Genomic DNA, 12,390 nt, shown 5'->3' on the forward strand with positions numbered 1-12,390 from the left:
GGATTTTACTTTCTTAAAGGGCAACTACAAAATGTTGCCATCTAATAGCATCATCTTGATTTGAATGCAATTGATGATGCTATCCCAATAGCTAACCAAGAAGGCTCATATTGCAAAGATTCTGCCAGCTGGGTGTCTTTGTTAGTCATGTCACAAGAAAGACCAGAATCAAAATGAACCAAGAGATCAATTTATCTCCTCATACCCAGATGACATCTCTGGCCTTACAAAGACAGAATAATCTCTGCAGCTAATCTCTCAGTGTGTCCCATCTCTTCATGCTGAACCTTTTACAGGTTTCATCTCCTTTGTCTTTAAAGGTAGATTTGCAAGAAAATCCTTAATTAGGCAAAACTCTCTATATACTCAGATAATACAATCCTAAGGGTCAATGTGCAACAAAGAAAGATATATCTTAATACTCAGAGTTAGGACGGGGGGAAAAAACATGAGGACAATACCTAAAATTCTTAATAATGTTGTGTGGAGGAAAAAGGAATAATAAGGAAAGCAAGTGTGGCATGTTAGGTTTGGCTGCCACATACTGCATATGAAGTCCTGATTTCCTATGAAATCTGCACGATTATAAACTTTGAGAATATAATCAGTGTAAAATGATTTGCACCTGCTCCCATCAATGACTGTTGTCAACAGAAGCAGAAGCACTGTAAGAAAAAAGGAGGCAATGATCTGGTCAGCGTATTTCCTTCCCAAGTGTTTAAGTGCAAAGTTAAGGTGACTTAATGGTTTAGTGGAAAAAAATCCCCAGATTTGACCTTTTTGATGAAAAATGTCCTTTTTTCCACCAAAGATATGAGGTTCCTGTAAAATAAAGAAACAAGCTCTGTGTGCCTCCAAGTCCATGTACCCTGTGGTTTGTGGGTGAGGGGTGTGTGTGTGCAGGTTTTCCCTGAGTATAGGGAAAATAGGTAGCATGAATCAGACACCCCAAAAGCCTACTCAGCACACTCCAGCTCTCTCACTGGAAAGACACTCTGGTTTGGCAGTATTAACTCTTCATGTACCAACAGAATTGAGCTCCTGTGTGTATATTCCCATTACAAATTTTAAATCCTTCTGAAGACAAGGACACAAGGGAATGCAGGCACTCACTGGGACACTTGCACTTGCATCTTTCTGCATGAACCCAGGAGAAGGGTACAGGCAGGGGTTACCTGCACTGCTGCTGGGCTGGCAGCAGAGCAGAGAACCCACACTTTTCTGCACTGCTCCTGCTCCAGGTTAGCAGGCTCTGGGAAACCAGGCAGGCTGTCGCCCCACCATCGGAGTATGTCGGAATACCTTCAGGTGAGGTGTTCCAGAACACCAATGTAGGTACCTATCCTCCCTTGCCTCTGTGTGAGCCTGGAGAGAAAATGGGTCTCTTTTGGCAGACCAGTGGTTAAAACCCTTTTCTACATGCTGCTATCTGGGATGGGAACATTTCCAAAAATTGGGGCTGAATTTCTTCAACAATGAAAAACCAGATCATGGAGGGATAAGTCTATAAAAATGTCTTGCAGATGAGATGAGAACTAAATAGAAGGGTTTTTTTCTGTTTGTTTTTTTCTGTTTTGTTTTTGTTTGTTTGTTTCTTTTTTTGAATATCAAACATGTGGTAGCTGAGACTCCTTTCAGTGATCTTGTTTGCAGGAGTTGAGAAATAGAGATGCAGTAGACCCACCTCTTTATGTCTAGTGTTTTATGGGAGAATAACAAGGTTTTTTGCTTCAAAACACAGCACTAACCTATCTTTGTCTTGTTGAGGTCTGTGCTTGACCAGGTACCAATTTCTCACATCAAGAGCTGATGAAAAATTAGTCAAATACCTTTATGTATTTTGACTTTAACTTCTTTTTACCAGCTTTAATCATGACATTTTCAATGTAGCGTTTTCTGGTGAAAGAAGTTTATTACAGAATAATTTGTTAAGGCAAAAGTATAAACCCTTTATTTTAACATTTTCCTGTAGTGTTAGTGGTTTATGACTAACCACATCTTATCATAGAATCATAGAATTGTTTGGGTTGGAAGGGACCTTTAAATCCAACCCCCCTGCAGTGAGCAGGGACACTTTTGACTAGATCAGGTTGCTCAGAGCTCCATCCAGCCTGACCTTGAATGTTTCCAGGGATGGGACATCTACCACCTCCCTGGGCAACCTGTGTCAATGTTTTAACATCTTCATTTTAAAAAGCTTCTTTTTTTTATATCTAATCTAAATAGATAAATATAATCTTTTCCCTTTATTTAAAACTTGGTCTGAGAGTATAGTTTCCAGAAGGTTTGGAAATGTTCCTCTGTTTTATCCGATATGAATCCTCAAGCTTTCATTTCAGTGAAGAAGCCAGACCAAGCCAACATATTACTAATTAGCAGAAATACTGATAATATATGCCAGGCATTTGGATTAATCAGTTATAAAAAATAAATATTTTAAAACACATTTTCTCCAGACCCTGGGATTTATAGGTATTATATGAAAGAGGGTAGTCTAACATGAAAAGCATTTGAAACTGTTCATTCTTTATCTTTTTATTAATCTTCTTAACTTAAAGTTCTTTTCTGTCTTGCAATCATGTACTAAGCACAAGAGAATACTTCCATCATCTTACAGAAAAAATTTCCAAGCATAATACAATGATCTTTATGCTTATCTGACCTGTAAATTACAGAATGCCATGCTTATTGGAGATACCAATTATAAGAACTAAACCATGCAAACACACCTTCCGTTAATCTACCTTTGATCTTTTGTTTAACTGTTTCTCATCAGAAAGTATTCGTTTCTTAATTTCAGCACTTTTCAGTGAAAGCATTTGTACAAAGAAGGAAATTTGCTTGCTAGACACGCAGCCCTGTTACATGCAGTAAAGCAACAGCAGTGTGGGGATGAGAAACAACAAACACTCTTTGTAGCAAAAGGAAATGGCTGCAATTCTGTCACTTTAATAGTGGGAGAAGATATATGTGAGACAGAAATAATACCAGCTCTAACACTACTGTATGACTCCAAGGACTAGAGAATGTTAGCACTGTTTGTCCCCACAGCAGGCTATGTCTGAGGAGCCAGTCCTGGTGTTTCTGGCTCCTCAGTCTATGCTATTTTGGTTGACTAAAACCATGATTTTATGTAGCACTGCCTTAGGTTTCCCAAATGGGCATCTGTCACACCTCTAGCCAGGATGTCCCAGCTCAATTCATGGCTGTTGCTCCTCTGCTGGGAGAGTGGCAATCCTGAGAGGAGCTGGGTTTCATCCTCTCTGCAGCTGCCCTTCCAAGGATGACAGACTGCTGCTGAAGCACCCTGTGGCTCCTCTTTGCCAGAAGAAACAAACCCAATCCCTCATCCTCTCCTCACCACTGAGCACCTTGCAGCCTGCTACTGTGCACTCCAGGTTCTCCACATCCCTCTTCAGCAGGGTGCCCAAATGGGACCAGCTATGGCCCTACCTGCAGCAAGCAGAGCTTGATCTGCAAATCGCTCTTCCCAATGTAGCCCTTTTCCCAATTTCTGCTTGTTCCTAGTCAGTGTGCTGTTGGCTTGTGCTTGCCCAGGCATCCATCATGGCAGTGCTCTTTCCCAGCAGATTTAGGTAGTCATTACGGCATTTCCAGAGACTGGGGTACAGCCACACGACCCACAGGCACAGATGAAGGAGTCTCCCTCAACACTGATCTCTCACCAAGGTTCTCTGTCTGCTCCACAGCCACACTGAGGCACAACCCAACAGCGGGACAGGGCTGAAGCAGGATTTCCTCAGCCCACCTCTGTGCTCTCCCAGACCAGATCAAAGACCAGAGATTTTGCAAACAGGTGATCAACTTTCCTGGTTTCCTCTGTGTTAATTAAAAAAAAACTAGATCAGATATTTCTTTCAAGTCTTAAACCTTGAGGCATGGTGAAGTTCACACACATAAATTTGCTTTTCCTCAAAAACATCCAATGTGCCTCTGGTCCCTGACTCTTGCTAACCACTCAGTTTTTATTGGGGTTGCCACAGACTACAGTTGTGTCAAGGTCAATGGCACCAATTTCCCAGCACAGATAATGGTGTGTCTGTGCCAGCATCCCAGTGCAGGAGGGCTGACAAGAGCAGATGGGGTCTCTGCAGACTTCCTTGCCTCCTGTCCTTGGACACAGCTGGGCTGTGCCACAGCACTGATGCTGAGATGAGACCTCCCTATCTGTCTGCCTCTCTGCCTGAAGGCAGAGTGTACTGGAGATCTGTTGGGATACCCCAGCACAGGCACCCCCTTCTCTCTGTGGGGTGTTTGATTGGCCTTGCATCTCATCGCTGGCTTTTGTGAGAAGAACAAGGATGTTCTGTGCTGGGCAGCCTCTGAGGAGTTTTGTAAGTTTTGCTTACCAAAGGAACCACATAGGACTTCAAAACACACGGCTGATAGGGATGTACCTGGGAGATGAGGTGAAGTCTAGCTCCCAGGAACAATCTCTGGTAGGCTCCCACCAGGCTTGATGTGCCTGTGGGTGCTGGTAGTGATAGTGTCAGCATGGGAGAATGTGTGGGTACCAGCAAGCAGGATGGATAGGGATTACACCAAGTCAGTGCTCAGCCGAGAGGCATTTCTCAGAGCAGGTTCACCCCTCACCCCTGCCCTGCTAAGGAGTGCTAAAGGTGAATAGCCAGGATATGTAAAAGAGCACTGTAGCACTGGGAGGCAAACTAAGTCCTTGCTAGAGATGTGCAGAAACTTCATGGCTGTGCTGGAAATTAAAGCAAAGTATCTTATTCCCAGTACAGCACCTTAACCGTGAGATGATCTCCTCTCAAGAGCTAACCAGTTGCTGGGAGAGAAAATGTCTGAGAAATTACAAATTAGCACTGAAGGGTGATCTTGATATTTTTCCCTACAGGTTGGCAATTTTATTTTTTATAAAATGCTGGCACTTTAAGGACAAAATTATCTTTCTTCTGTGGTGTGCACTCTCAGGCATAAGTAAAACTTCAGTTTTGACAACCTGACAAAGAATTAAAGGGATGTGACACATGTATTATTTTCAGTTGTTCTTGGAGCTGGGCTTGAATGAGTGTCATCTGAAGGGATGCAGTAGGTAAATATATAACTAGCAGGTCAAAGGGCTTCCCAGTCTCTTGTGTAGCTGTAGCGAGGACAGCAGGAAAATTCATGCTTACACATTGAACCTGACACTCATGATAAAGCTGTGGCAGTGGTACAAAGCACAGTCTTCCCCACAGACTTCTCCATCTCCAATTTGATTGCCTCAGGGCTATCTTTTAAAGATGCTTTAAAGAATCTTTTAAAGAATGCTATTTGCTATTTTACTTTTTATTGTACTTGGTCTTTTAGCCAGGCTTGGTCTAAGAGCTGAACGAGTTCATATTTATGTTCAAATGAAGCATTTCACTTACTGGTTCTAACACAATGCATTTTTATGAGCCTTTGCTCAGCCACAACTGAGAATTAATCATTGAATTTCAGTGTTTTCCAACACAATGCATTTTTATCAGCCTTTGCTCAGCCCAACAGGGAATTAATCATTGAATTTCAGTGTTTTTCTCATCCATCTGAATCCAGGTGGGGTTTTCTGTGACCTTTTGTTTACCTTACATTTAGTAGAGGGGTCAATGCCATAACTAAATCAATCTCATGCAGTCTTCTGTATTAAATCAATTGGAGATTAAAGAAAAGAGATTATAGGAGACATTCAAGGATCATGGAAATGCTCCTGGCTTCCTACTGATGTGTGTCTGGAAGTTTGGCGAGGATGTCACTTTTGAACTGAAATTTATGGCCATACAGAGTTGTATTGCACAGTCTCTCCACCAGCCAGGGTCCACCAGGTCACATTGGCAAGAGGTGATGGAGTGCCACCCTAAAACCAGCAGCTGGCCACAGTCTTGGACAGGACACAGCAGCATTAGTGCAATACTGCAATCAAATGAATTTGTAGAGATTTGTAAGAGAAATGGTAAGACTGATATGAGTTAATTACAGATTGAAATATTTGTGTGGAAGTTGCAGATGAAACCAGAACAAAGTTTAGAAGGAGAGGTAAGATTAATAGCTCTATGTGTGTGATTTCATTCAAAGGAAGAGGAGGGACAAACTGACCTTAAGATAAGGTGACAAGAAGATGAAGAACAGGACTGGCGTCATAAAATAACCAGATAAATAAAGCAAGAATTATGAGGGCTCGGTTGGCATACTGAGGCAAAAGATCCCAAACAGCATCTACTTCTAAAGGGCATGAAGGCAAAGCGATATCAGTTCCTCATTGTTAGCCCCAAGGTACATGTCTTAGTGCTGCTGAGTGTATGCGTGTGAACATGTGAATGGGTGAAAATCATTGTGGAGATAGAGTAAATCAAAACCACCTTTCCCTTCCATATCACCTCATAGTCAATTAGTGTTATAGTAATTTGCTACAAATTGGCCTTGCTGAGATGCAGGAGGGAAAAGCACAACAGAGCACTCAATGATGCAGCAATTCTGCTTTCAGGAGTATCTGTCTCTCGGCCTAGGTCACATGTCAAGGTGTACTGAGTTGGTGGGTGTTATCTCAAGGGTCTGGACACTATACCCCATGGAGTTTGGGACCTGTAATCTGAAATATTTGGAATAAAATGTAGAAGACTTTTGGACAGTATTTGAATTATGTGCTGGCCCACTGAATATTAAGGGTAATGAAAGCATAACTAATGTTGAAACAGGAACAGATGCACCATATCCAATCTTACACAAAAATAGGATCAAAACCATTTTAGACTTCAGAAATAACAAAGACATATTGTCATCAGTCTTTTCAGTAACCTGCAACTGTTCTGTGTCAAATTTAATTCAATCCAGCTGAGACACAAGCCAAATTTTGATTTTGGCTACATATGTTCTAATTTTGCTGAAAACTGAAATAGTTCTGGTCCCATAGCTCCAAATTTTAGTCCCCCCTTATTTTATAATGAAACAGGAAATGTTAGCAGTCTTTTAAACCACATCAATTGCAGAATAAAAGTTATCAAAAAGGGAAGAATCTGGGGACAAGGAAGAGATGGAGCAGGAAGATTTTGGGCCATATGACTGACTAATAAATCCCTACAAGGGAAGAAGGCTCAGAGGAGCTGGTCAAGGGTGATATAACCATGAAACTCAATGAATAATGTAGAATGTGACTGATAACAGTTTTTGCCAATAAGTCAACTTTTTTGCAACAGGACTCCTTTGCAAAGGAGAGTAGTCTTTGTTTCAGATAAACAGCTATGAACAGTTGAGTGGCTCAACTGGTAGTGTAAATGTTTCTCACCAAGTTCATTAAAATAGTGTAAATGCCTCCCAGAGTAAAGCCAGAACAGTGTGAGGGAGTGAATATGTGGCTCAGCCTGACACAGAGCATAAAAACTAGACAACTAGCAAAAGTATTTTTAAGAAAACAAGCTTGAGTTGGCTTCAACACATGTGTTCCTTTCTGGCAACTGGGAATCATAGAATTATAGAATCATAGAATCAGCTGGGTTGGAAGGGACCTCTGAGATCATTAAGTCCAACCCTTGGTCCACTACTGCCATGGTTACTAGACCATGGCACTAAGTGCCACATCCAGTCTCATCTTAAAAACCTCCAGGGATGGAGAATCCACCATTTCCCTGGGTAGCCCATTCCAATGCCTGATTACCCTTTCTGTAAAGAATTTCTTCTTAATATCTAACCTAAACCTCCCCTGGCAGAGCTTAAGACCATGCCCTCTTGTCTTACTGGTAGTTGCCTGGGAGAAGAGACCGAATCCCCCTGGCTACAACCTCCTTTCAGGTAGTTGTAGAGCATTCCCATCACCATGACAGTAAGTATATTATAGAGGCAGATAATGGGAATCACACAGTTATACTGTTGATTGCAATTCCTATTTATATATTTTGCAAAGTCTAACTTACAGTGGTGTTGTGATTTCAATATGTTATGTATTATTCCGCTAAATCAGAAATCCTGTGTAATATCAGCTATCTTTAAATAAGTATATTTGACATTAAACATTTGACTTTCCATATGTGCAGTATCTAAAAGAACCTGGTCGGGGAGTATTTGACTCTGACAGGTTATTCCTGTCTTCTTTAAGTACTGGGTTGCCCTGGGAATGCTGCTGATCTCTGAGAAAGTGAGAAGAAACAGAGTTAGCTTGCCAAAGCAGCCATAACTTTGCTGTGAATGCAGTCCTGCACCCTCCTTTTTCTCATTAAACCTTGTGCATGGACCAAGTTTGACAAATCATCCTTGGTTTGCTAATGCATATGATACAATTTTTGAAGGGATTTTTTTTTGTCATTGTAATATTTATTTGCAAAATACTACTAATAATAGTAATAATAATAGGAAATATTTAGAGCTTCTTTTTTCAGATTGATGACATTTAATATTTGAGCTCCTGTGAAAACCTGGCACTGTGTATTTGGAGATGCCTTCTTCCTAAATTTTCTTGGTTGTTTTGAAAAGTCCCTGAGTATACTAAAGGCACTTCTTCTGTTGAAAGTCTGCTGGATTACAGACAAACCCTTAGTCCAAGGTATTTCTTTTAAATTGACAGCAGAGATGGAGTGCTGCATAACTTTGTCTGATAGTAGCCTTAACACAGCTCACTACATGCAGTTCACTGCAGTATTCCTTAGGTGAAGAGACAGAGCTTTGCACATTTCAAAAAGAGAGAGATTCAAATAATGTTTCCCTCTTCAAAGGCTATAGAAGAGGCCTATATACCTTTCAGACTATGTAGCATGTTGGTTTTTATTCTTAGCAAACACTTCAATAAACATCATTCCCTAAAGTGTTTGGTGTTCTTCAGTTCCTGTGATAAGGAGTGTGACTCCCCTAACCTCTTGGAATATTATAAGGATTTGCCAGTGGAAGGCATAGGGGCTGTTTCCCTCTGGATATGCCTCCTTTATAACCAATTCCCTTTTCAGTGGAGATAAATTAGAGAGAAAAGACTACTTTGAATATCGTTTTCCTAAGACCTCTCAGTCCTTCTACCTCTAGGCCAAATTACGATTCCCAGTTACACTATATCTTTGCAATATGATTAAAGTCACTGTCCTCTTCCCCTTCATTTTTCTCTTTATTTTAAGATGTAAAAATTGGGGTAGAAATTGCTGAATTTAATAAGGTTTTGTATGCATAAATCTAAGGGTGGATTTTCTTACATTATTTAAAAGTGAATTTCCTTTAGAAATAGCAATCCAGTAGTACCAGCTGAACCAGCACTGTTTGAAAAATTACAAACGCCTTAAAAGCAAGTTATAATCCACTACAGAACTCCCCTCTACTCCCTGCTGTAAGGATATTTATAGCTAGAAATAAAAAACGCATACACAAAAAGAAGATATAAATGGTAAATGATAAACAAGCACTCGAGTTGAAAGTCAGTAGAAATTTTTAGATGACCCCAAATGATTTCACATTTTTTAAAAGAACACTCTGTCCACTTCACGACTTGACCAAGGTAAGACAAAATAAAGAATGAGGCAAGCGCTTTTATGGCACGCTTTGAAAACTGGGAAAGGAATGTGTGTGAACTTTTAGGGAGTTTTTCTATTAAGAATTAATATCTCTTAGTTAAAATATGTCAGTCACGGGAGGCGGTGGAAATTTATAGCCTAAAGATATCTGCCTGGGAGGGATGCAAGTGGGAAATAATCTGCAAGCCACTTCACTGCTGGTACAGAAAACACTGTAAAACATTGAATTTAGTGACATCTGTGCTCTCACACTGCTTTTGTTAACAAGGATAAATAGATACTTCCTGTGTTGTTTTCAATGTCTAGTGGCAATATGAACCAGGGACCCACCTGTCTAGCAACATCTGTCAAGTTTTCAACACTCTGGGAAGGCTCTGAGGTAGACATTTGTGTACGTGGGAAAACTGCAATACTTAGTATAAAGCCTTTAGACTTACAAAGGTTTTAATATTTAATACCTAAGTGCTTGATTCAGAGATCCATCCCTTTCTGCAAGAAAGGTAATGCAGGAGGAAAGAAAAGATCAATGATCAGGTTGCCTCCTCCTGTCTTCTGCAATCAGTGACATGGAAATGGAAAGCCAAAGGAAGGGAAGGAGGGACATTTGTTACCACAGCAGTATCGGCAAAGAGAAGGGCAGCAGTAGAAGGATGCAGCCTTGAAAGGGCACCGATTCCTCCAGTGCCAGGCGTGCCAAATACTGGAGTGAAGTGAGCTTGTATCCACTGAGTACAGAACTACCCATGGCACAGGTCAACATGACAGCAAATGTTACACTGTGCTTGGAAATGTTAAATCTGTATTAAAGGCATGTTACAGAAATCAGTGCAACTTCTTGGTGCTGTACAGCATTGAGCTGAGGACTACCTGTTGGACAATGCTGTGCAACACAGGTTACAGTCTGCTACCAGGACTAGAGTGGATAGGGACAGACCTGCTGCTTCTGGAGGATCTCAGTGTCTGGGGATGCACCTGCCAACCCTAGTCCTAGCATGAGATTTTGTTTCTCCACCAGCTTCTGCCTTCTACTGCCTCCTGTGATGCTGGATCCTGGTGCAGTACCAAAACACTTGAGGCAGGGACTAGGGGTAGGAAGATGGTTATGTTGTCTTTGGGTTTCCCTCAGTAGAACTGGGTCTTCTGTGCAAGACGTGGATGGCACTCACTAGCAAATGACTCAGGATACAGGTGTTATGGAGCAAGTTACTGGGAACCAGTGAAGATCTGAGAATTACCTGCTCTGTTCACTATTGACACACTAGTTGTGAGGGAATCGAATGGTTAAGGGCTGGAGATATGTACAGGTGTGAAAAAGTGGAAAAAATCCCACATGTCAGTGCTTTGCAACAGCAGGTTGTGTGGCTGGTGGCTCAGTGCAGAAGCAGGTAAATCTTGCATGGTCCCCAGTTAACAGAAGCAGCCTTTGGGCTATAAGACTATTCTTTTCAGGATCGTTACATGAGTGAAGAGACTTGAGGGAATCCATCCAAATCAGTGTGAGACTTCAGAGGAATTAATCTACTTTTGAATCTGAAGATCTAAGCAAACCTAAAAGCCCTGCTCTTTTTAGATCACTGTTGTGTTTATTGGTTTTGGTTGGGTTTTTTTTAGCTGAGTTTGTCTTTTATGATAAATATTAAATTAACTCACTCTCCCTAATTCCTTGGGTCATGACTGGTAATAGGAAGAAGATTACAGAAAAAATATGAACTTAGCAAACTCTTACCATGAGCTCTCCCTCTACTCTTCACCCTGGGGACAATTCGCCTCTGACCTGTGAGCACAGTTCTCAGCAGACAGCTAATCTGTTCTATAAACAAACTGATTTTGATTCCCTTGGGAAAAAACTCAACAAATAAATGTAGAAGCTATGAAATCAATGTTCTAATCCCAAGCAGAAGGAAACGGCCAGCGTTGGGCATCTGGGTTGGTTTTCTTTTATACCCTCTTGATGACACCTCTGCAAATCATCAGCTGATTCAAGAAAGGCCATGCATCTTTTTTTTTTCCCCATGGTGAAGATTGAAGCAGTTAAATTTGCTGTTTAAGAATCCATGAGAGTTACAGGTTAGGACTGCATTTATATCTATTCTAGTCAGTGGGAATGATAGGAAGAGGCAAGGAAAAGTGTATGAGTGGTACTTTTCACATAATCAAAAGCTATGATTTAGTCCCGCTGACAGTAGAATAATTATTTTATCATTAACTACAGCAATCAAAGTCTCCTGTCTTGAAATCCTCCCTAGCTAGGAGGACTTGTAAATCCTGTTTTGATCTGAGACTTCTCCTTACATCCTGCCACCTGCCCAAATTCTACAAACTGTGATTCAGTGGAACCCTCTATAGGGGAGGTACATCAGATAATCACTAAGTCACTCTTGACACTCCACCAGCCATTTGGCTGTCAAGGCCATAGGCACCCCACAGTTTCCAGGAAGGTTCAGAAGTGCTGGATGTAAGGTGCATACTCTCAGAACTGTTCTGACTCCCCTCAATAACTACAGTGATTTTCATGACAGTATATATTCTCCTGAACAGTTCTGCAAATCTATCAATTTGGTCTAATATAATCACACTGTTATAATATTGATGTAATATTTGATATAAGATAGAGTCTGCTAAAGTAGATGAGAAGATTTTCTCATATGGGGAACTTTTTTGATGCTTTAGGTCCACTGCTATGCTGTGCTATTGGCAGAGAAGTATAATCCTAAATAAGTTTTTATTTAATTAATAGAAAAGGCTATGTCATATTTTTCTAATTCTGTTTCGGCAGATATTAGCTAAATGTAGAAAAAATACTCCATGGGAGACTGTGAATCACCACACAGTCATTATTATCTGTATTGCAACCTAAGAAGTTTAACCTAACACCTCCAAGGCTATAGAGCACCACTTGCCCAGC

Source organism: Manacus candei, unplaced genomic scaffold (assembly GCF_025592945.1).
Source record: "Manacus candei isolate 608988 ecotype Guabito, Panama unplaced genomic scaffold, ASM2559294v1 h1tg000043l, whole genome shotgun sequence".
NCBI classification, from domain to species: Eukaryota; Metazoa; Chordata; class Aves; order Passeriformes; family Pipridae; genus Manacus; species Manacus candei.